This window comes from Lichenostomus cassidix, chromosome 1 (assembly GCF_008360975.1).
Source record: "Lichenostomus cassidix isolate B80296 chromosome 1, HeHo_3.0, whole genome shotgun sequence".
NCBI classification, from domain to species: Eukaryota; Metazoa; Chordata; class Aves; order Passeriformes; family Meliphagidae; genus Lichenostomus; species Lichenostomus cassidix.
Genome location: NC_139479.1, coordinates 49,157,139 through 49,177,213, shown reverse-complemented (window position 1 = coordinate 49,177,213; position 20,075 = coordinate 49,157,139). Strand labels below are relative to the sequence as shown.

General features: G+C 40.4%; 2 long non-coding RNA genes across 3 annotated transcripts; one reads left to right on the top strand and one right to left on the bottom strand.

Annotated features, from left to right (window-relative positions):
- Positions 1–1,547: 1,547 nt before the first annotated feature.
- On the bottom strand, positions 1,548–13,791 carry LOC146444641 (uncharacterized). Its single transcript, XR_014850147.1, has 3 exons — positions 12,773–13,791; positions 10,279–10,415; positions 1,548–1,653 (listed from the first exon to the last, which is right to left on the bottom strand). It is a non-coding gene; the product is annotated as an uncharacterized LOC146444641 (long non-coding RNA).
- Positions 13,792–16,517: 2,726 nt separating this feature from the next.
- LOC146444640 (uncharacterized) lies at positions 16,518–18,312 on the top strand. 2 transcript variants are annotated; one of them, XR_014850129.1, is made up of 3 exons: positions 16,518–16,650; positions 16,965–17,094; positions 18,185–18,312. It is a non-coding gene; the product is annotated as an uncharacterized LOC146444640 (long non-coding RNA). The 2 variants fall into 2 exon arrangements; XR_014850118.1 differs by having other exon boundaries at positions 16,965–17,121.
- The last annotated feature ends 1,763 nt before the right edge of the window (positions 18,313–20,075 follow it).

Sequence of the window (20,075 nt, the reverse complement as noted above, 5' to 3'; positions counted from 1 at the left end):
TGGAGGGTCATAGCTGTAGTTTGGAAATCCATTTGGGTGCAGCTTAGTCTCAATCACCTCATACACTCTCCTCACACCACTGCCAAACAAGTTTACCTCATATTGCTTGTCAGCCTTCCCATTTGCTACATGTAAAAATGGTCCCATCTACTCTTGTTCTATAGAAGTTTTAATTTTCTGTATCCTCCCTCTAAACATAAATCAGTTTCCAGCCTTCCCACTAACCACAGCATCTCCAGCTTGAGGTGCTGCTGACAAAATAACTTGAGATGCATCTGTCTCATTTCCATGGAGGAAGTCATACCAGCAAAAGATTCGGAGTTCCAGTTTGAGGCCAGCTGAGACTGAGCTTGTCCTCATTCAATTCCAGTTCAACTAACCTTCAAAATAAAGCCTCAGGTTCAGGATTTGTCCTGAAGTTTGGAGCAGTTGGTAAGGATTTTTTAGCTTTGTTTTGACACAATTGCTTGAGTCTAAAACATATTTCCACTGAAAAAGACAGTTCTGTGCCCTGCTTTTGGGGCTTGAGGTGATTTATGATTGTCAAATTACATCTGCTAATTCACGGAGAATTCTATGGAACCTTAGTAGTGGTGATTTTGTGCCATTGTGAGTTCAGACAAATTATTATCCAATCCTTTATAAAGATAAACCCTTAAATTAATGTGTAAAATTACAACAATAAAATGTGTTGTTACAGAGTCAAGAAAAAAGAAGCCAAAAGCAACTGTGGGTACTTTCTGAACACAAAACACTGTGGAACCTTAGAATAAATCAAATATTCAGCAAATGCTATTCAGGAAATCAGTTCTACCAAAGACTGCTTTATGGTGTTAGGTGCTGGAACTATGGCCCTGTTCAAGTCCATGATTATTTTGCCATTAACTTCCAGTGAGCTGGGATTTCATCTTCTTGGCCTTCCTACTGGAGCCAGAGGCTTGCTGGAGGAAGTAGGGCCAAAGAAATGTCACCACAAAAACAACACAGGAAAGTGATAAGTAAGCAGAGCTGCTTCAGGTGATAACTTAAACTACCAGTCTGTATAGGTTTGGGTGCTGACAACAAGTGCACACATGTCAGGGAAAACAAAAGTGCGGTTTTGCCCTGAAATTTTCATTAGATCCCAGCAGCGCCTCAGTATGGAAAATAGGGCTGATATTTTCTTAATGCAAGACCAGAGGCTCTCATTTTCTGCTAAAGTAGGTGAGAATGGGAATTCCCACCTTGTAGGCCTACTGAGGCATACAGAGCTATTTGTGCTTTGTGATGTGGACCAGCTGTTAGGGAAAAACCACTGATGTAAGTGTGGCATGAGCTCTCTTTTGCCAACACAGACAAAAGGCTCTTCAGCTTTCCATTTCTTTCAGTTGATCTAACTGAGGACCAGTCTGAAAAATGACCTGTGCACCATTGTCTTCCACACATCTGAATGCTGGAAGACATGATAAACATTAGCAAAATACTATAAACACTAGGAAGTTCTGTTGGGGCAAAATATGCCTAGAAATCATTACAGGCAGAAACAGGGAAAGTTTAGCAATACATACTTCCAGCTCTGTGCTCAGTTGCTCTGACCAGACTTCCTCTAGTAAACATAAATGGTCTCCAAGTGCTGGTGTTTACAGCCCAGATGTGCTCAGAAGCATTGCAAATCTGAAAAGAAAAATTGTTGAGGTATAAAGCTCAGCAGGTATATTTTACTGAAAGGAAACCTTTGTCATTTACTGGTTTTTTCCAATTTGGAGAAAGGAGGGAGTCATCATAAACTGGAAAATAAATTGAGAGAGCAAAACCCAGGTTAAGTCACCAAGGCAAGTCAAGTGTGTCTGAGAGGAAAACCCTGGGCCAAAGGAAGATACAGTTTTACAGAGCCCAACGTAGAAAAAAGTGCCTGGAGAGATCAGCATAATAACAAAAACAAACACACGTGGTATAAGGAATGTCAGGTATGAGGGCATCTCAAATATGTGTGTAAAGAGCACAGAAAGTGCAAAAATGAAGAAGAAAAAAAATATGTTCTGTTAGCTGTGGTTTTCCTTTAAACATTAATGCATCTCAAAATCAGCATTTCTTAGCTTCTTCCAGTCGTTAGCAGTGGATGCCAGGAATGCAAATGAGCAGCTGCCCTTCCCAGCCCCTATTTTGGATTTTACATAGTTGAGAGAATCTTTAGACCTTAGAGCATATTTATTCTTTGATTTCTTTTGCTAAAACAGACTGCAGCCTGGGTAAACACTGAGTAGGGCGTGGAGCCAAGTGGTTAGTCTACATAGGCAGCTTTTTGTTTCTCCAGCCTTCATTCAGACTTACAGCTGAGCAGTTAGAAGTAGTGGATGCACCCTGGAGAATCGCTTTCAACCCACGCAAAAAAAGCTGAAATCTGTGAAGTTTCCTTCCTACATCCAGATTCAGCTAGTTCAATTGTCAATATATATCTCAGTTGATTTGGGCAATGTATTAAACAGTCTGTCAAAAGCGCTTGCCACCACCGCAGTCCCACGAGGTCCAGGTCTGATCTCAGTGCACTTTATGCTAGCACAGGTTTTTTGGCACTAAAAAAGTTTCTTCTGATTTATATCAATATAAAGTTGAACCAGAATGACCAAAGGCCAGAGTACCAACTTTGACTGAGGGACCACCTCAGATAAATATCTTGCTATACCATTCGCCACCTGCCACACTGGCTTCAGCTCATACAACCCCAAATCCCACTCATAATTCCTGTCCATTTGGTAACCCCTGCCCCAAGTCTGGAGCAAGCTTAGAGGAACCATAAATACTGAAGTACACCTAAGTACATAGCCCACATTTTATGGATAGCCCCTACTTGTCCTGCAGACAACTTTGTAATGGAGAGGAATCAAATACAAACAAGAAAACTGAAGTCCAGGTTCTTGATTTTAGTAATTTAAATAATTTTAGTGAAATTTTCCATCTGGTTTTCTGCACAATGGTTCTGTATTTGCAGGGCTTTCTTTCAGGCAGCACTGCTGTAGTTCCCTACCGTCCATGGGAGGTCAGAGTAATTACCATTTCCACTGGGATAAACCTCCTACTTTAGCTTTATTTAGAGTGTAAATAGAAATCAACTGCTGATCAAAAGCTGAATTTTGCCCAGCCTGAGACAATGTATGTCTATATTTAGATGGATGAATGAAATATACTTGCAGAAGGTCCATTTGTTTTGTTTTACTTGTATGGCATATTATAAGTTGAAGCTACTCAGAAGTTTAGAGGAGGAGTCAGCGTTGAGGAGCTCATGGGTGGTGTAAAGCTGAGACTGGTAAGCCTGGAAGTATCTACTACCTCTCCCTGAGAAACACACAGCACTAGCCAGTCTACAAATACTATAGACAAATGTATTGGCACTGTCTAAAGTGAGGAGAAGAAGTGAAAAGTAGTACAGCATAGGTATCTTTAGGTTCTCAAGTCGTATGTAAGTATGTGTGCCTAAATATGTACCTCTTGTTTCATTTTGGAGGACTAAACTTAATATTATTACACAAAAGTTTGGAGATAATAGAAGGGGCAATTTACATCTCATTTAATATGACCATATCTATCATATCTACATGGAAACTACACATATTAAAATACGGGTTTAGGACTTCTTTTGATCCAAACTAGCTTGAAATGATGAAAAAGTCTGCATTTTAAATGTTTTATACAGAAAAAATTGTTTTATATAATTCTATTAATTCTCTCTATGTAGGCATATCTGATTATCTTTTAAGCTTACACAGGCGGTTGATAAAGTTTTAAGCATGGTATAATAAGATAACAGCAAGTCTAATATTGGGAACACTGTTGGAATAGGGGAGGAAAAGAAGGCCATATTTCAAATGGCCTTTGAATATCATTTATATAATAGAGTCTCAGTTGAAGTAAACTAATCCTCAGCATCACCATTATAATAACTGTATTTTCCTAAAGCCTCAAAACAAAAGTCTACACTGTCATTTTCCTCCGTTTGCAATCAATTATGTTAAAGCCACAAACAGTTGATCACGGGATCCTACAGAGCAAAATGGTTGTGGCAAACGTGCTTAACCTAGAACATGGCTCCATGAAAAATATAGCACAGGGACAGTACTCCTATTTTAAGCTTGAATATATATTAAGGCAGAAAATCAAATTTTTATTAATCAAATTCTTCCTAGTAGGTTATGCTTTTTAAGATACAAATAATATTTTGTCCTTTTGCCTCCTTTTATACTGCAATTGTCCTACACATTAGGAGATACCCAATGTTTAGCACAGATTATAAGCTTGTACTCTTTAGCACAATTTTCTAGCAACCATTTTTGCCAATTTTCCTATGGGCAATCTGGTTTAGGTCACAGTGACTGACTTTTTTTTTTTTTTTTTGTCTCAGTAGCTACATCTGCAGTGTATTTAAAGCAGAGGCTCAAGCCCAGTTCATATTTTCCATCAAATCCTGTGCTCACATAAGAAAATGAAGAACTGGGATTTACCTTTGCACTGGCTGGAAAGGAGCACCAGGACCAGCTGAGTGGCAAAGTGTGTGGGCATGCAAGAGTCAGAGAATAAAAAAAGGGAAAAAAAACCAGGCTTTAGCTCACTGCAAGGCCTTGGCTTTTAGGAAAGCAGCATAGGTGCAGAGAGTCTCAGTATCTCCTTTTCCTGACTGTGTTAATAAATTGAACAGTATAGCTGTACTGTTGCAGTATCCACACACAGAAAGCACTGGCTGGGATCCCAAAGCACCACAGATGGCTCAGGGCTGCACCTGGGAGCATCCAGCATGGTGCTTCACACCATGGCACATCAGCTTCTGTGCTGAAGCTGGGGCTGGGCTGCAGTTTGGACAGAGCAAGCCAGTGCCAGTCTGCTCTGCTTCACAAAGACACAGCCCAGGAGGGGCAGCTGCTTTGACTCCTTGCTCAGTCACTGACAGGGAGGCAGAGAAGCCTTTGAAATTATAAATTAATGCCATAACTGCTAGCAACAGCTTTTTTAATTCTGGCCAAAGATGCTTTTTTACGTGCTTGGGGATATGCATTTAACAGAAGGGAGGGGAACAAAGAGGACATAAAAAATAAAATAAGATTGGTCATTTTTTCCTTTCAAGAAACAGTGAAAGTGATTATTCTCAGGTTGTTCAGCAGTTCAGGATTACATCATTTAAATTTTTTTTCTAAATCAGTATAAACTATGGAAAAATCTTGTATGAACTCTGTTAGGTTTTTTTTATTAGATGAAACAGGGCAGACAGATACCAACTAGAACTTGAAGAGAGCAAGAGCTACTAAATGCATCTTCTGGTGTTTAATTTCTTCTTTTATTCTTGCTCTGATGATATTGGGCTCCATTTTGAAAAGTTGTTATAGCAAAGAAAGTGTTATCAGTAAATCTGCTGACTCTGTAGTAACAGTTTTTTCCTTCTGGTGAAAACTGAGGGTTTTTTCCTTCTCTAATGAATTTCTCAGCAGGAGAAAGATATAAAACTGCATTTTATTTGCTACCAAAAAAAAAGGATTCGTTTATTTTAAAAAAAAATAATGAGTAATATTGTCTAGTTGAGAAAGTCCCAAGTAAGGACACAAGTTATGACCCCTTCTGCTTGTCTGCTGTGTTCCTGTGAAACAAGGTATATCATCTCTTCATTCCTTAGTTTCCTCAGTTGCCTAATTTACAAAGTGTTTGAGAAAGCATTGATGAAATGCATGTATTTTGTCTTTACTGTGAGAATCCACTAAGAGAATCAGGTTGGACAAATGTCACCTGTGTAAAAATTTGTCTGTCATACATGTGAAGAAAAAAAATCAGCGCTGATATGCAGATAAGTACAGTTATCTTTGGAATCTCAGGTGAGAGTCTGACAGCTGGGAAACCCAAACATTTGTTTTGAAATGAAACTTGAAAACTAGTGAGACAAAATCCCAGATCACTCCAGTGCTGTTTATACAATTGCTTCTCACGGTAAAAGCATATGTTGGGCCACAGGATATGGTGAATTATACCTACCTCATGTTATAATAGGCAGGAAACCCCCAAATATTACATGAATGCAGAGAGCAGTACAAGGTGCTATCACACATCTTAGTTCAGGAAGCTAAAAAATGTACTCTTGTTCTTCACTGTGTCCTTTTTTTTGCCTGTAGTTAGCATCAGCTCTGATTCTCACTTCTGCAAAGGTGAGTGAAAACACATTTCTAGCTGGACCATAGGCCTCGAAGACTTTAAAAAAAGCTTCTGCACACTTATGCAGACTAAATTCTCAGTGTGATTTTGGGATACAGCTGAGCTGACCCAAGTGGCTCCTGAACAGCCAGTTCTGCCTCTCCCCATCCAAGGCACACAGTCCATCCCTGTTCCCTGGGCTGACTTGTCTCCAGGCAAAGGGACCTAAACCAGCAGGAAAATATTCCTCTTGTTATTTTAGTAGTTACTCTGCTGCCAGATGAACTCTTTGAACTGGCATACCACAAAATCATCAGTTTTCTGTGCTGGTTCAAGGGCACAGTGGGACGGAAATGTAGGGAAAAATAAGATCTCTCCCCGTGGCAGCAGCTGCCACTACACTTCATCAGCAGGACAGAAACTGCACCCTGTGTGCAGCCAGCACAGTGCTCCTTAACCCTACTCTGGGGCAGCCTCCTCCTGTCTGTGCCATGCAGCACAGTGGGAAGGACATGAGCAGCCCAGAGGGGACAGGTGGGGATGGGAAGGAGGGAGAGAAGGAGGGAGAGAAGGAGGGAAAGAAGGAGGGAAAGAAGGAGGGAGGCAGGGAGGAACTTTGTCTCACAGGGGCCCTCTTCATTGCACCAGCAGATGTGGCTGTGAAACAACGGGGCCAGAAATCTTTGTGCAGCACTACAGAGTGTTCTTAATTGAGGATTTTTCTCTGATTTTCTTGGAAAGTGTTATATTGCTGAGTACTAGACTGTCCTCTATGTGTTGAAATTATCATGTTTAAACTATTAATATGTACAGGTTTTTAGGATATACAGCCACTTCTTGCTGTTGAAAATAGCTGTACTTTAAAGTAGTTCATTTATAGTAACAAAGCCTAAATATCTGGCACAAAAACTTCCAAATGCCCCAACCCAGTTTTTAATTTTTTTTCTTTCAAGTCGTTCCCTCTTCCCCACAAGTTTTCACCTCTTCATCCTGATTAAGGCTCAGGAAAGGCTCACAGATTCTCTGTCAGACATGAGAACTACTTCCTATGCACCTGAAGCAGCATTAGTGCTTGGTAGTGTCTCCTTGTTTTGCTACTCCTTGAGCCAGTTGCTGGAAGCCCATGAAGGGAACAGAAGGAGCATAAGCCAGAATTTGGATGCACCAGAGCCCCTGTAGGGCTGTCTACAATCTTCACTGCATCTTGGAGAATACAAGTATTCTGGGACCTGAATCCCCAGACAATTTTTTAGCAGGAGCCACTCCCCACTGGGAGAATTATGAAAAGAAAAATCCATGAGCAAGAACTTAAAGAAATGTATTTATCCCTTCTTTAAGAAAGATGAAGTGCTGCAGGGAAGCATTGGTCTCTAGTGGGCACTTCCAAGCTGCGGCAAGTTTTCTTTGTAGTTAGGTAGTTGGCAGTAGATCATCTATTGCTGTAATAATGTGATTCTGAAGTACAATCCCTGATGCTGGCTTGGAGTTCATGGAAGAAAACTCTTGCTTAGTTATTATTAACACTCTCCATGTGTCTTAAAGACAGCTGAGAATTCCCTTTACAGGTACAGGTCTCCTGACAAGACAGTGATACTTGCTATTCATTGTGCTGCTGCTGCTAAGACTGTTTATATTAAAGCTGGCCACCATCAAATGCGGGGAGAGAATTATTTTCATATAGTCAGGGCTAGCTGTTCCAGAAATCAGTGGCATATTTTAACCCTATTTGAAATCCCTACTGCTTACAATTAGACTAGAAATTCATTGGAAAAATACTTAAGTACCATGACAGACCAGATGAGGTAAGAGGTTTTATTTTATCTCTGATGTGAATTATTTTACATTTCCTTACATGGGGTGTCATCCTCAAAGTGATGGAGTGAAGGAGAATGGTCCTATTTGTAACAGCTGCAGAACAGGAAGCTGGGGCAAATAGAAGTTTTGCCCAAGTGCCTCTCAGGGGCACAGATAGACACAATGGAGGAAAGCTAAACACACCATTATATAAAGGAGTGAAAGGCTGTAAGTACTAGGTAAGCAGGTTTTCATTTTTATGGCTCTAGACATCTATGCCTTCCTTGGACACAGGACTGCATTATTTAAAGAAAAATGCTGGACAAAATCATAAAGCTCCAAATACTTTTCAATTGCCTCACATTCCCTGACTGATATTAAAACCAAACTGATACAAAAACAAAAGAAAAAAAACACTGACATGAGACTCAGAAAAAAGTGTTGATAGACATGCAGCATAGCCTTAGACTAGCCCATCAATTGCTGAATTACAATGTTTGATAGGCTAGACTTGTGTTAGACAGTGCTAATAAATATAAATAGTCTAAGTCAGGCAAACATGTGGGTGGACATATCTCCTGATCAGCCTCAGAACTGCTTTAACATAAGATTAAAATGAAACTATGGAAAGGGAGGCACACATGGCTGAAACACTTCTGGCCAGGTTTCAGAGCTCATCCTCTGAACATCAGCATTGATACAGCTCACAGTCAGCACTTGGTGTGCCACAAAGAGAAGAGAATTAGGAACCCAGCAATATTTTGATCCACAAGGAAGTTGATGCTAATCCATGAGAAATGAATTTTCAGAATCAGAAGGTTGAATGCCTGTGCTGTTAACATTCTCCTTGCAAACTGAAGTGCACCTTTGCCTACCTCTTCACACAAGTTTCTGAGCAAGTAAAAATTAGGATTCATGTGGGTAACATTTCCTCATTACATTCATTCCTTCTCCTGAGTGCTCTTGGTCAGTTCAAACTGCACCATCTGTGTCTGTACATATGCAAAACATTTCCAGACAAATTTCCCTCAGCTTTCCATCCTTCAAGTTCTCTAAGATTATAGTGTGGCCTGAGCAGAGATGAGGGAGGGAGTGTGGTTGTACCATCACAGAGATGCTGGAGCTCAATCTACTTACTGGCATGTATTTCTCTTTCTCCAACTCTTTTGTCCCTTCAGTGACACAAGTAATACACTCCTCTATACCACCCATGTGCTTAACATGTCATTCTTCACCACTTTAAAGCCTACCATGGGCCATTCCTACCATTGGTCAGATATTTAGCAGTGCTCAGTAATGATTGATAATAAGTTCTGAAAAGCTACCCTATGACAAGTTTAACTTGGTAAGTAGAGGTCTGGTTTATTGCTTATGACAAAGGATTCCCTAAAGGTGGACTAGGAATGGTTTTTGGTTTGATGTGTTTCAATGGAGAATATTTCAGAGTATTGAGTGGCTACTAATGTGGCTTTTGAAAACATACTGCCATGGAAAGACACTTGGAGATAAGGAATCTTCTTAGGTTCTTTCCCCTCATACCCCCTTTCTCTTGTTTGTAATTTCTCTGGCAGATGAGCTGAAAACCAAAATCATACTGCTGAAAAAAATATATTGTACATCTGTTTCCAAGTTCAGAAATTACTGAGATAATATTGTTTGTGGATCTACAAAGACATTCCCTTGTTCTAACAAAGACTAATGTCAGCTCTGTCTTGTTCCTGCTGTACATCATTATATTATTGCTGTTTATATTTCCCTTATTACTTTTGAAAATCATTGCACTTCATCTTGATCATCAAATCGGTGCGACACACAACACCATGTAGCTGCTTAATTATGCATGTGAGTGCTCATTTTATCAAAACTAAAGCTTTCATGTACAATTCTCTAATAAGGCAATGACTCCTGTATAGTTTTTTTGTGAGACACATCGCTGCGTGACTTTGCAGACACCCACGCCGTAGTGTCACAATATTCACATCACAGCATCACCAGCGTGCCACCATGAAATGCAGGGAGAAAATAGGAAAATACTGCTGTTACATCGTGCTGACATTGTCTCCTGTAAAATTGGTAGCAACCACATTTTTCCAACAAAGCACAAGATTACCTTCTCAATACCAGCCTCATCATGGAGATCAGGACAGAAGAAAATCCTTGAGGGAACTTCCAACAATTACACAGCTACTGTTGTTTGTCTGCAGCTTTGTTGCCGACAATGTCACACCTATGCAGTGGTACTGGGGTAGAAGGAAAAGTTTCCCCTTCATCCAGGTCAAGAGGAGCTACTTCTCCAGCACAATGACCCACTACTCTGAGTCCAGACTGAAGTCGACTGACCTTCATACTGAAAATCTCCCCAGATGGCATTCCTGGTGGTTTCAGCAAGCAGCTGATGATTGAGTACTCCCTTTACTCCAGAGTTGGCTCTATGGATATGGCAGGACACTGCACTGCCAGAGTCTGTAGTCTAGGCCCTGTGAGGAGAGATTGAGTCATTCTGTCCAATTGCTCTCTCTACAGCTTTCAACATTATCTAATGAAAATATAAAGAAACACCTACGTGATTGTCCTATAACTTTTGTAGACTAAAGGATTACTTGTCGGCTACCACTGTCTCCTTTGATTTCTGTATTAGATAAGTCTATTCTCTTGGACAAAGAATGTTATGCTTCTTAAATATGCTTCTGCAAAGAAGACCTAAATGATTTGCTTCTTTGGCTCATTAGCTTGTCCTTGCACTTGAGAAAGGACAATGCTGCTTATGAGTTGAATGTCCACTTCAGCTGATGAAGAATGGCAAAGAGATTAGCATGGCTTTATCTCCATTTTGTTCACACTTCATATTAAATTTCCTTGCAGATTAAGAATTATGTAAAATGCTTAAATCACTGCAGAACAGTTTTGTGTGTGCTGTCCGGTGGGTAGTGAGAAATAATACTGCAAAAGGCAGATGGAGAGAACAAAGAGCTAGAATATGGCAAAGATAGGCTGGACAATGACACAGTGATGAGCAAAGCAGCAGGACAAGAGCCTGTGGACCAATTTGGGAAGAGGGTTACTGGGGGAGTAAAAAGTCATGATGAATATATCATTTTCCTACAGACAAGTATCTGAGAACCAGATTAAGGATATTTTCCAAAACAATTATAAGCTTATTTTAGTAAATTATGGCATAAGTCTGTTTTCCTGTATCTGTTATCTGCTTTTCCATGCACAATGACAAATAGCACATGAATACACAGAAGAAATTCCTCATATGAGATGAGTCCCAATGTTCAGCAGGTCCTAGTTGTGGACCTGAGTTTCTTCTCTAAGCCAGGCCCCCTCCCATGCTAACAAGATATATTGGGACTATGCCTGTCAAGGACTCATGTTTCACCTGCAATTTTATATGGTACCCAAAATCCCTTATTTTTAATAGCTGAAACCTTTTTTTTTTTTTAGTAATTAGACTAGCTGTGTATTCATTCCCATTTTGATAGAATTTCATTATCTAAATTTTGTACATCAATAGAAATACGCCACTCTTTCAAAATATTCAGTTTTCCCCTCTTAATATTCAGCTAAATCTAGTTTTAGTTACTTCTGGGTTTGAATTTTTGATAGCTTTAGTGTCCTCAGTTTTAGGAAATTAGCATATCAGATGGAATTATTTCCATTTTTCTTTACTTTTGTGTAGAATCCTTTCCCATTAAATACAGAAATTCAGGATTCAGTACTATCCTTATTGCTTAGAATATGACAGCTGATTGGAAATGTGATTGCTGTCTCCTTTTATTCCTCTAAACAAGAAAATCTGTCCAATTGCTAGGATGGATTTACAGTGATTCATAATGCACTGATTATTCACACAACCCTACCAATTAACGATATTACATGAGGGATTAATTTGTCTTGTGACATTTAGGGCACATGTTGCACTTACCAGGGGTGCAGGTCCACATTAACTAGATAATCATTCTGTTATTAGCTCAAAGTCTTTCTCAAAGTGAAAATCCACCAGTACTCATAATCACCTATGTAGAAAGCCATCATAAAAAATATTCTCTGGGATGTTGCTGTCTTCACTATTTTACATAATAGCTGCCCTAGTATTTTATATCATAAAATGTCCTTAGCTATAAAATATTGCCATTTTCAAATGCTTCTGTTCATCAAATCAGAATGTGTGGAGTGTTTCTACCAGACTGCACCCTTAAAGCCTTGATCCTGCAAATGCTTGACTTTGATGACACTTGAATGTGGCTATTACTCATGTTTCTAAGGTTAAGTGTATTCATGTCCACTGGATCACTCCTTAGCTCCCAAGCATCTTGAAGCAGGAACATTGCCTAGAGATGAGCATACCCCTGGGAATAAATTTTCATTGATGTGCTTCCATGCACTGTGTATAAAGAATCAATGATGTATATATTTCTTTGCATTTAATGATAATAAATCCATCCTGTGTCCTCAGCAAGGCTAGTTTATCACCAGTACATCACAGCTAAATGAGTCACAAGTCAGCTAAGGCCACTGCTGCCTCCTCGGGTCTCACCTCTGTGTCCCATGTTGGTTTCCACCCACAGAAAGCACAGTGTTTTAACAGCACTCCAGAAGGACTGACTTAGAGGACGACATGATTACAAGTGCAAATCTATGTGTTTCATATATTTCAGGTAAATTCCATCCTATTTTTATAGGTTCATGCTGGGATGGAGCTCAAACAGGGAGGTTTGAATTAACTACTGTGGCAGCAGCCAACCCAATGAGTACAGGGCTTGGAAGGACCAGGGCTGTAAAAAAATATTAGTCACATATCATTATTAAATAGTGTTTCAGAAGAGCATACCTTGAGTTCATTCTTGCTAATTCAGCAAAACAGAAGAATAACTGCAGTTTGTTATTCTTCACATGGGCATTTACCATTTCTGAGCAACAGTAAAACAGGAGAGGATTGGGACTGCAGCACGTTATCAGCAGAGCAAGAAATACACAGGTTCAGACAATCACAGCATTTTCATTCACACCAGAAATACTTCTGTCTACCCAAAATCACTGTTGAAAGCAGCACCCAGGGTCACAAAAATAAAGTCGTGCAAGTGGGTTCTTTGTTTAAGAGAGAAAAAAGCTACACACCATGACCTCCAGTATGGCACTGCACACACCCACACATGCAGACACAGTCCTGCAATGCCAGTTTTATGGACAATGCCAGCTCTGCACCTGCCTCGCAGCTGGAGAGCAGAACCAGGGGCTTCAAACCAAATTTTGCACACACACACAACGAGAAAAAGAGAGAGAGAGAGAAATGACAAAAGTATGGTTCAGAAATAGCCCTCTGAGCTCTTGGGGCAGAGCTAATTCATCCCAAAGCTCAGTAGCCTGAGAGTCATCCCATCACTGCTGCCATAAGCGGGGGCAGGGGGATGCCAAACTCTCGGGAAGGCCTCATCCCATTCCAAAATCGTTTCAGCTTCCCTGCCACTGGCAACATCCCTCCTGCTGCCCACGGGCATCCTCCACCTCATCCTTCACGGCAGACAGTTCCCGGCCGCGGCGCTGCTGGTGCCTCCAAGAGCAGATATCCATGGCAACCGCGCTGCGGCAGCGGCAGGGGACAGCCGAGTTGGATGGAAAATCTCCCTTCTGCTCCTGCCTCCATCACGAGGCGAGTGTTTCCCTGCTCCCTCGGATTAGGAATGGCATTCCTGTCCGCCTTTGTTCCCTTCTCTCGGGCCGTGGCCAGCCCGGCTCGCTCCCCTGGGCTCTCGCATCGCCGCTGATGCTCGCTCAGCTAAGGCGCTGTCGGCTGGCACTTCTCTCGCATCCTCCCAAAATTAGCGCTCGGTGGACGAGCCTCGCACATTGCTGACGAATACAGAGCCTCTGGCCATGCCAAGGCTTTTGTTGCGCTGCCCTCAGAAAGCAGGCGGCAGCGTAATAAATAGGTTCTTGTGACACGATTAAATTGGGGGAATCGAATCACCACTATCATTGTAAGACGTTTGTTGACGCCACAGATATTTAGAAGGGATAACAGACTGCACTTCGCTTTCCCTCTCCTTGCCAGGGGATCCCAGGAGCCGATTTCCGTGCTGTGGCCCCATGGCTTGGCAGCTGAGCTCTCGGAGGATTTGCAGCAAACCTGTGGGCTGTGGAGTGCTCAGCAAGAGCCTGCAGACACAGCTCTTCGCTCTGATCTCTGTTGAGCTGGGGTATCGACAGCCCTGGACAAAGCTAGCCTGCCAAAGAATTTTGAACTCTCTTCGGGGAGTGTTTCCTTTCTCATTCCCAAGCTAATATTTTCGGCTATCCAGCTAAATCTAACTTGCAGTTTGGTTCTCTGTTCCTTGAATGAAACTTTTTTTTCTTTTCACTCTGTTGCACTTCTTGCCAGATCCTTGGAAGGATGTATACAAAGGAATGTGATGGGCACATAGCACCAGCACAATCCTGTCCCACCTCTGCTGCAGCAGTTCAGAGGCTGATACTAAACCTCCATGCTGTGCCCAGGTTGTCTCTGAGTGTTGTATCACCCTAAAAGGAGGCTGAGAGGCAGTGATCTTACCTTATTTTTAACACAGAGAGACCAGTGCCAGATGTTTCTGGGTCTACATTCACAAGAATCTGCCTTTTCTTTGGCCAATGCACACAAACCCCTGTAGCTCTGCAGTCTTACAAAAGTATTTCAGGATTAGTCACTGAATACACAGTCCATCAAAATACCTTAGAATATACCTATGAAATGCCAGTGATAAATTTAGCTTTTAAGGAAAAAAGCTGCAATTCATGACTATTTTAAATATTAAAAATTGTTTTTCCCCCCAAACACGCAGAAAATTAAGAACATCTGCAAAATTAAGAATCTCTTTATACCTCCTTTTAAAAATCTGAATTCTACTGATTGTAGAGGGTATGTTCCTGTTAGCTGGGATGCCTGAATGGTATGGGGTGTGGATGTGTTTCAGGTGACTGATTGACCTAACTGGCTAAGATGGCACCAATATTTTTGTCAGCTGCACTGTGAAAATAGCAGCCTACAGCAACATCAGAAACCTGTGTTTTCCCTAGACAGACGCAGTGGATAGGCCACATATGTAGCATATTAATACAGAGAGATGATATATACAGGCTTTCTGTCTCATCCTTCTAAAAAGGTTATTAACTGTCTTTCTTACATCTAAGGGGAGAGATTGGCCAGAGCTGTCATATGTTCCTGTCAGATTTTTCATACTAGCACTGCAAATTAGGGCTTTGGGGAGTTAGCAAAAAATAAAGATAGGTGGTACAGAGCCAGGTAGAGAGAAATGTTGAATGTTGTATTTGCATAGGGTTTAACAAAAACAGGATCAGAGTGAATTCATCCCTGTTGCAGAGGGCTGGCTTGAGTCCCATGAAACACCCCTTTGAACCCTGATGGCTCCACAGCTAAGGTGGAGTTAGACCCTTTGTACAGACAAAATACCCCTCTTAAAGAATAGGAGCCTGACTTGGATGTCCACAGCGTTTCCAGCTGACTCCAAAAAGACACAATGCAATGTTGGCGAATACCATCCCACAAAAACCATATGACACAGCTATCACTAAAACCTGGAAGGGGAGATAAATATATCATAGCAATTTTCTCCAAGGCAGGAACAGCTATTATTGGTCAGGAATACAAGGGCTATAGAAGTGATGGATTTCTGCAGTAGAAGTCCAGTTACAAGAATCCTCTCCTTTGGCATTATTTGTTCACTGCACATTCATATGTGTACAAAACCACCATTATCTGGTCTTATTCTTTCCTGTTGGTTATTTATTTATGATATTGTACAGGCCATGTCTTGTCATAAGCCTGGGGATCTCAGAGGCTGCCCAATGTACAATACTTGCATGAAAGAGAGGGGGAGAAGAACCACACCTGTCCCAGCCTGTTCCCACACTACAGTGAGGCATGTGGTGCTTTGGTCAAAAGAAGGAGAAACTGGATAAAACCCCTGAGCAAATAGTAAATATCATTAACTGCTTGTGTTTGAAGTTCAAAGCACAAAACTAGCACAGGAGAGTTTATTTCCAGCCTAACCCAAGCTTCATGTTCTTTGTTTAGATGGTTCAGGGCAGCTGGAAGCAAAACCTCATTATTCTATAACTCCACAAAGTCCCATGAACACCTCTTGCCCCATACATGTAATAGAACACTAACAGTTATAATGGCAGCAATGGAAAACTCATGCAAAAGACTTCAAGATCCATGCCTGCCCTATTAAGAAAGAATAAATCCAAATCTATAATATATTTGTAAACTACAAATAAGCACTATGAGTTTCCAGGATTTGAATGTTTCTCCAAGATCTACTGTGCATAAGTGGAAGGCTTTGTTCACTAGGAGAAAGATGACAAGGTTTGTTCATGCAACTAGCAATTTTATTTCAACTATTTTACTCCTATTGATTTGAAGATATTAATATTTTCTTATAGAAGAACTTTCTCTACCCAGAACTGAACTACTTCTGCTTGATTATTCAGTGAAGTCATCATAATTCTTTTTTATGATGCCAGTCTGTCACCATTTATATAACTGCCATGTCACAAATTCAGCATCATAACTTTACAGTGAGATGAAGCAAGAGGAAACAGGCAGTGGGGTTAAAAATACTTGGTGAAGTGAGCCTTTAAAAGTAGCTTTGAAATGCCTTTGAAAGTAGCCAGAGAGGTTTGACGGAAAAGGAGAAAACCACCTGAAAGGTAAGCAGATGTAGGCAATGACACAAGTCAAAGTTGCCCCCAGTGTGAAAACTCTCCTGCACAAGACAAATGAGAGCATTTGGGTCACAGAACAGCCACGTCTGTGTGAAGGGTGGAACATATGGAAATTTTTGCTGTTAATTAGGGTGTGCCTATAGCAAGGCCACTGCAGTTGGACTTGCTTCAATTCAGAAATGTTCAGCTCGGCATAATGGTCTGGTTGGAACTCAGAAAAGAAAACCAAGGGTTGGGGATTTTTTTCTTTTTCCTTTCTTTCTTTCTTTCTTTTTATTTTTTTTTTTCTTTCCCCACAGATGCCAGAACAGACTATGAAAAAGTCAGGAGGAATACCAGTACAAGGAATGGAAGAAAGCCCAGAGTCTGAGTTGGGAAGGTGATGCCCCAGATAAGACACCCTGTTTTGGGATGCCAGCTAGGACAGAGGTCCCATGCCTTTCCATTCTGCTTAGGGTCAGTTTTTGCCCTTCACAAAATGAGGACAGTGATGTTTAATGGCCTATGTAAGGTTCACTGGGTGCGGCTGGAGGGGATCTGGACTTTGTTCTTGTCACTTCCACCACTGGTTGAGTGATGCTGGGCCAGTTCCTTTGCTCTACCCTGGGTTCCTTGGTTTAATCAGAGCTAACAATGCCGACCTCCCCTATAAAGAGCTTTCCAGTCCACAAAAATCTGGATGTTATTATAATGATTGGCAATCACATCATGAGAGTGGGATTAATTTTTTCAAATTCAGATGTTTAAAATATTTTAACTCCATAACAACCCCAAGATAATTCTTACAGTCACTTAAGACTCTCTTTGGTGTTTGTACACAATATTTATGAGATTCGATCCAGTCACCAAATATAAATGCAGTCCAGAATATGAACTATGTTTAGACTCACCTTTTGAAGGAACTCTTGAATACTCAGGAATTGAAATCTTAACAGATTAAGTGAAACACAAAGAAATGTCTAATGGATCCAGCTTTTCCAGGTTTATTTTCTGTATACCAATGACTTAGTAATAAAGAGAAGTCTTACTTGTAATTCCTAAACAAATCAAAGCCATCCATACGTTTGTTAAGCTGCTGGCTGTTTCTCCAATGAAATGAGTTTTTTGTCACTTTGCTCCTCTTCTCTGAGCTGAACTTCAACATAAAGTCAAATTCAGGACTAACAGTGACATAGAGTTCTGTGCACTTTAGATTAAGGTCTGTGGTGCACTACAGCATTATGTCCTCCCTGGGCCTCACACAAGTATGGCAACACATCTGTGTTTCAACCATCCTTGTCACAGCACCCATGATGTATCTTACAGGCCTGACACAGTGTGACCCTACGATGCTTGGGGAAAAACCTCCAGTTTTGTAAAGTCCCTCAGTGTTAATAAAGAACTTAGGAGCTGATAGAGGCTTTTAAATAAGCCTTTAAAATTATCTTTTCTCACCTGGGCATGAATAGGTCCAAATTAGCATTTTGAATGAGATAAATTGCTGTAGATCCAAGCAGGTAATCAATCATACTTTATCTAGGTCTTTCCAGGGGAAGAGAGAGTGAATGAAACTGCAGTATTGAAAAGAAAAAAGGGCACGATACACCAGCCATGCTCCCTACCCAATCCAGAAAAAAGAGAAGGAGATTTTAGAGAGTCTCCACTACAAGGAGATGCCTCTTTTTGTGAGTAAGCTTTATTTAAAAAAAAAAAAAAAAAAAAGCCCATGGCTTTCATTTCTTCTGTACAATCTGAGAAATGCAGGAAGCAAGACCAGCTGGTTATGGTCCAGACACCATTCTTATGGTCTGTTTCCCTTTGACATTTTCTGCTACCCATTTTCTGTTTCAACACCACGTACTCCCTAGTTCATTTGACAGCCTCTGCTGCCCTATACATAGACCTGCTTATTACATCAGGTTCATTGAGGTTTGAGAGCAACTCAAATGTGAAAGAGCCCTCATTTAGTTTCACAGTAATCTTGTAAATTCTGCACAAAAGTACCTCTAATTTCCCAAAGGACACATTGACCCACAGACCACTGTGGGACACCATGATTTTCCATCATTGTTTCAAGGGCTGAGAACTTGTAAAGGCTTTTTTTTATTGTTTCTGTTGTGTAAGGGTTTTTTTTTTAATGATTTAACAATGGAAATTAACATCACATGAGATCTTCCAAATATAGACTGCACTGATGAGAAGAGATATATTTATCTCCCTTTGTACTTTTCTGAGACCACCACAGATAGAAAGAGTAGAGGTTATTAAGTCTGATGCCCCAGCTGTATCAGCCTTCCTATACTGCAGCTGAATGCATAGAGTTGAATTTATTGACTAGACTTACATCACTGAACACAGGAACCCAGAAAAAGATTCCTTCAGTGAACTGGGAAAGAGACTGGATAAAGGCAAACTATATTTTGATTTTTATTTAATTAAGAATTTGAAAAAAAATTGAAGATATACAGCAGCGAGATGTGTTCCACTGAATATATATTTGCAGTCCAGTGTGTTAGAAAGTTGTGAAATTATTCATGGGCTTTTTTTCTGAGATAAGTCAGTGGAGAAAGATAGTATCTCCTCTCAACTACTTTATCCTAGGCTTGAGATAGCCTGTGATGTTGACTGGCTTACTCATATGGCTAGAAAGATCAAATAGAAGACAAAAGTTGGATGCTTTGTTCAGATAACTGTCCACATTTTTTCTGGCTTATTTGAAATACACAGATAATAACTGAAAAAATTCCCAAAATATACACAAAATCCTTCAATAGTTTCAAGAGTCATTCTTGTCATGTGTGGGAAGACTGTCTACAGTGAGACAATGTTATTCCTTATTTATGTTCATTGCTACCCATACAGAGCACTCTATTTTTTTATTTATTTGTTTTAACAGAAGTTTATGAAGGTCATTCACTCTTAACAGTTTTCACCTCTGTTTTTCCACATGGTAGGTGAAGGACAGCAATCTTTCCAGAGCTGCTTCTGTTGCAATCACAGTTGTTATGTTGCAAGCAACAAATTTCATATTTTCTGCTATTCTCCCTTCAGGGTAGGTCAGGTTTGAAGCAATAGTTAGGATTCTATTTCACTGATAGCCATGTCCAAGAAGAATATTGTTTATTTGAAAACAATACCTTTATTTGTTCAGTCAAGGAGTCCACAACTCTGCATTTTTAGATTCAGCTGAGCTGCACATTTCTTAGGTACAAAATCTTTACTTTCTAGTATGGCTAATACTAAAATTCGACTTTCCTTGGCCAAATTCTGGAGGGATTTCTTTAAAAATCTAGACATGACACTTAATTGACTTATGCCAGAAAGAAGATTACTTATTAAATAAAATGGGTTTTGATTTAATCACGTTTCAGAACTGATTTCAATGGTCTGGAAAATCCAGGACTCAGTGTAAGCATCTGCATCCTGAGGCC